We start from the raw sequence: 6,000 nt of genomic DNA on the forward strand, positions 1-6,000 counted from the left end.
AAAGACTTTTGAACATAAAAACCAAAAAGTTGGGGTTGCAGCCCCAGTTCTGTCATGTATCAATCCTATGACCAACGATACTACCTACTCTTGAGTAAAATAATTCAACATTTCATCTATGCCAAGTTTAATGCTAGAGATATAAGTGGATATGTCATAGTCCCACTCTTAGAAAAATAAAGCTAGTAGAACATAAACATAAAATTAATAGTGTAGTAAATGCATAGTGATATGAATAGAGAACTCTATACAACTAATTTCTTATGGCATCTGAAAAGCTTCAGCAGGGAAGCAATATTTAAAGCTTGGTCTTTGGCCGAGTGGCGTGGCTAGACTGACATCACGGCACTCACTCTAGCCTGGGCAACAAAGTGAGATTCTATCTTTAAAAAATAAATAAATAAATAAACAAACCTTGGTCTTTAAAGTCTGAATGGGAGTTAGGAATTTGTGATAGCATTTCCAGAAGAGGGACTAGAATGTACAAAGGGACTAGGGTGGATAAAGGGCATTTTATACATATATTCATCTCCCCCGGGGCGTGTGTGTGTGTGTGTGTGTATGTATGTGTTCTTGGGCTTTTTGCATTGCTATAGAGGAATACCTGAGGCTGGCTAATTTATAAAGAAGAGGTTTATTTGGCTCACAGTTCTGCAGGCTGTACAAGAAGCATGGCATCAGCATCTGCTTCTAGTGAGGGCCTCAGAAAGCTTTCTTTTTTTTTTTGAGATAGACTCTCTGTTGCCCTGGCTAGAGTGCCATGGAATCAGTCTAGCTCACAGCAACCTCAAACTCCTGGGCTCAAGCAATCCTTCTGCCTCAGCCTCCCGAGTAGCTGGGACTACAGGCAGGTGCCACCATGCCCGTCCAATTTTTTCTATATATTTTAGTTGGCCATTAATTTCTATTTTTAGTAGAGACAGGGTCTCGCTGTTGCTTAGGCTGGTTTCAAACTCCTGACCTTGAGCAATCCTCCTGCCTCGGCCTCCCAGAATGCTAGGATTACAGGTGTGAGCAACTCGCCTGCCAGGAAGCTTTCATTCATGTAGAAATTGAAGGGGAACCAACGTTTCCCATGGCTAGAGAAAGGTCAAAGAAAGAGAGGGGGGGAAGGTGCCAACCTCTTTTAAACCACCAGCTCTTGGCCGAGCATGGTGGCTCACACTTGTAATTCTAGCACTCTGGGAGGCCAAGGCAAGAGGATCACTTGAGCTCAGGATTCGAGACTAGATTGAGCAAGAGCGAGATCCTGTCCCAGCTATTGGGGAAACTGAGGCAGGAGGATCACTTGAGCCCAGGAGTTTGAGGCTTCAATGAGCTAGGCTGATGCCATTGCACTTTACCTGGGGCCACAGAGTGAGACTTTGTCTCAAAAACAAAACAAAAACCCCAGCTCTTGTGTGAACTATTAATAATAGAGTGAGAATTCAATCATTATCGTCGTGATGGCACCAAGTCATTCACAAAGGACTCACCTTGATGACCCAAACACCTCTCACTGGGCCCTAGTTGGGAATCAAATTTCAACATGAGATTTGGAAAGGACAAATATCTAAACTATATTAGTGTGTGTATGCATATATGAAAAAATTATGTATGTCTGTATACATAACCTTTTCTGTGACAGTCAGGATCCCCGATTTGTAGGGAGTGAGTGCTAAAGAGTAGACATGAATCTAGAAAGGTTGCCCCACAGAGTTTGACTTTATCTTGAGACAATAGGGAGCTGGAGATCAGGATCTGGTTTTACAAGGACTTAACTGGCAACAGTGTGGAAAAAAGTCTGGAATGGGGAAGAAACTGGTGGAAGAATTAAGAGACAATTAGATTGGTGTCCAAGCGGAATGGAAGGTTAGGATTAGAAGAATGAGGAGTTGAGAGTGAATTTAATTTTGATATGTTTAGGGTGAGGCACTTGTGAACATCTAAATTGAAGGTGTGCTAAAGCAGAGACTTCAAAATAAGAGATATCTGTGTTTGAATCGCAACTCCACTACCTAGTGTGACCTTGAACAGTTGCAAAATGGGGTTAGTTCAACTGTTGTAGTTAGGATTAAAGGATATATATACATTGCCTGTCACAAGTTAGGCTATTTTACTAAATGCTGTCCTCCCTCACCCTCCAGGCCAGCGTTTTTCAAAGTGTAGTTAGGGGTCTACATGCACCAGAATCACCCGGGGTGCTTTTTACACAATGATACCTTTCTAGATCAAATGAATTAATTTACTGAGATGGAGCTTGAAAATCTGAAATTTAACCATTTCCCTGGAGTTTGGAGACCCATAAATTAGGTGAATTAACCTGTATACAAAGACCACCTTTAAATACACAACTGTTCACTGACTCAAGTTTCTATTAGCATTTTCCCTTAGACTAAAAATATGAAACCACTTAACTTTTTCGAAAAAGAATATGATACTCCCAAAGTATCATGGATATATGAGACATTTTCCTAGTTCTTAAAGTTCAGAGTAAAATTAAGTGCTTTAAAGATGGGTCAAGGATGCTAAAAACTAAAAACTAACCATTTAACAAATTAGTAACAAAAAATTAATAAAATGCTAAAAGTGATACTCTTAAAAGGACATTTCAATAAAGCTATTCCTTTGTTTTATTTGTTGTATGTTTTATTTCCAAAATAAGAACTATTAAGATTGTCACTAGACATTTTTTTAAAAATTAGTTTAGAACTAATTAAGAATAAAAAGTATCTGTGTAACTAGCACTTAAGTTGTTTATCAAAATTGAATAAATATATATTAAAATATATTTAAACATATATTGAAATATATATTGAAAATGTTTGTCAGTGAACACAACTTCAAAAATTGAAAAATCCTTTCTTAGATTCATTGTCATTTTTCTAGAGTACTATGTCCTTAAGCAGTTCTTTCAGAACTGGTCTCAGAGTGGCACTTTTTTGAGTCCTTGTCTATACAAAAGTTTTTGTTTTTCCCCCAGGCTTGAATACTGGTTTCACTAGATACGATAGATCCTATTGCTAAGTATCTAGTCTGACTTCCTTTTAGTGGGTCTTCCTAAACTTCAGACACTAAAAACCTAAAAACCTCATTTTCCAGCTTCCTTGTAGCCTGGGTTCTAGATGTGATTTACATAAAACTGTTTATATTCATTTGTATAAAATGGGGGGGGGGAGAAACTTAAATTTGAAGGTGAGTTAAGTGAAGAGAGAGATAGGCATAAGGTACCCATTTTATCGATGTGGATTACGGTAGTGGCTGACTGCTTTAGTCAGTGGCTACATGGTAGCGTCAGCTTCCTATTTTAAGAGCACCTTTTCTCTTATTAGCAGAGGTAGTCTAGTTTCAGAGCCACCAGCTGCACAAGTAGCCTCCCAACTCACCAAGCACCAGACCTCATCCTGGCAGGACCTCCCCTGCCATGTGGCTTTGTAAATCATTCCCATAATTCAGTCTCTAGTCTTTCAGCCGGCTCAATAATTCTTTAATACAGTTAATAACTCATAATAATTCTTTTTCTTAAACCAGCTGTAGTAGTCTATTCTCTGCAGCAGAACCCCAGCTTTAGATTATCACTTGTCATTGCCAAAGATGAAGTGGCTTCTGAAGGCAAAGCTATGGGAGCTTCGGTGGCTGTCATGATAAATCATTTTGGCAAAAGTGAAGAATATCAAAAGCACTGTGCAGTAGCCAGCCTCTCAGATGATCCTCAGTGATTCCCTGCTTCCTAGTATTCATACCCTTTTGTAGAATATAGAAGTGATGTCATGTCACTTCTAAGATGAGGCTATAAAAGACTGCAGCTTCTATCTTTTTTGTGTATGAGTGCTTGTACTTGTATGCATGTGGGTGCTCTCTCTGTGTCTCTTTGCTTCTCCCTTTTCCCCTCAGATCATTCACTTTAGGGGAAGCTATGTCTTAAACAGTCCCATGGAGGACTTACATGATAAGGAGCTATTGAAGTCGCTCACCAGAGCCATGTAAATGAGCTTGAGGTGGATCCTCCAGCCCAAGACAAGTCTTCAGAAGTTGCACTCTCAGCTCTCAGTTTGACTGCAACCTAATGAGAGAGAGTCAGAATTATGCAACAAAGCTACTCCTGTATCCCTGAGCCCCATAAACTGTGTGAGATGATAAATTTGTTGTTTTAAGCTGCTAAATTCTGGGGTAATTCTGCAGCATTAAATGATACTATAAGTATGCTAGTTATTTCTAACTCTGTTAGAAAGTGTTAGAAAGCTTAAAGAAATAAAATAGCCTCAGAGTTTGAAATTCTTAGTTCAAGGCATGGTCAAAGAACCAGGCAGCTTTCATGGCTGACCCAAAAGAATCTTCTGTTATAGTTACAGAGCTGATAGAGTCAACATGAGCCAGAGTATGATCCTGCACAGATTGATGAATCACAATAGATCATACCCCTGCTAGGTTTTTTAATGTGAAATTAAGATATTAGAGAAGTAGAAGCCTGAACACTGGAATGGATATACTGAGGTAGATATGGTCTCTGGTTGTGGATCATTATTCAGTCAGTCTACAGGCATCTTGATCTTCCCACTATTTTTATGGTGTATCCCAACACTGTGCTAATGTAACTGGCAAACAAAGTAGCAGTTATCCTAAATTCCTTGGTAAGATATACATATCAGAGAATGGGAGATACACCCCACAAAAATTCAGGGACTGCCACCTTACTGAAGCTTCTGGGTACCAACGGCCTAAGGAAAGTTGGAAATATTCCCTTCAATATGAAAGACAAGTTATTGCTTCTTGTACCCACATAATTAATAAAAGGCACAATGCTTGGTGGACCTCTTTAGAATTGGCAACAACGTGTACCACATTTAAATAGGCTGCTCTGACTAATTTTCCAGAAATTCACAAGATGCAACCTACTTATAAGGAAATATAAAGTAGGCCTCAGACAAGAGGAGGCTCTCCAGCCAGTTCTGGCTGTGCTGTGAGATGCCCTAACACTTGACTTTTTGACCTACAGAATCTCATGGTGCTCAAAGTAGCCTTTGGGATTTGGAGCAAATTCATGTCCTCTACAGTAAATAATTATTCTCCTTTTGAGAAACAGTTCCTGGCTTATTACAGAACCCTTATGGACACTGGTACATCTAAGTGAGCCTGAAATGCTCTGGCACTCCACTTCTGGTGCCAGCCATATCATGCAAAACCAGTAAACCAGGTTTGATTTTTTTTTTCTCCTTGGTATTAGGAACTTTCATGAGATCATAGGTGTGGGTTAAGGTGAAGGTAAACAGTACAGTAAGAGTATAGACATTGAGTGCAAGCTCATATAGTTTACTCCTGTGTTTAAGGACAAGCGTGAGTTCAATCTTGTATATACCACTTCTGCTTGATGCTGGCATGGTGCTTGCTGAGCATGCCTGACCTACAGTGGGGAAGAGAAATGATCCCAGGGTGAACTCAGAGCAGTGTTTCTGGTTGTTCAATTTACATGAAGGTATGGCAAGAGATAACATTTAATGGTTTGACCAGAGGGTCAGAAAGTTGACAGCTCCAAGAAAGAAACCTGGTCTGGTGCGGTGGTCCACACTTGTAATCCTAGTACTTTGGGAGGCTGAGGCAGGAGGATTGCTTGAGGCCAGGAGTTCCAGACTAGGCAGAGCAAAAGCGAAACCTCATTTCTACAAATAAATAGTGAGCTATGATGACACCACTGCACTCTAGCCCAGGGGATGAAATGAGACCCTGTCTTGGAAAAAAAAGAAAAAAACCTGGGAACTAGGAAAGTAAAGTATGTGGATGAGCATCTCAGAACAGGCCCCAAGTATAAAGATATGTATTTCCTGTGTGAAAGCTTATCAAAAGCCCACTTCTATAGGGAAGGCTCTTAATATTCAGGTGGACAACATAGCCTATACTGTGGATATTGGTTAGCCTCTTTCTCCAGCCACCCCAGTGCTTACTCAGTTGTGCTAATTTCTGGAAAAATTCCCTCATATTCTTTCCAACCCATTTTTTCAGTCTTTTTTTTTTTTCTTTAAAGAC

Source organism: Microcebus murinus, chromosome 10 (assembly GCF_040939455.1).
Source record: "Microcebus murinus isolate Inina chromosome 10, M.murinus_Inina_mat1.0, whole genome shotgun sequence".
Taxonomy (NCBI): domain Eukaryota; kingdom Metazoa; phylum Chordata; class Mammalia; order Primates; family Cheirogaleidae; genus Microcebus; species Microcebus murinus.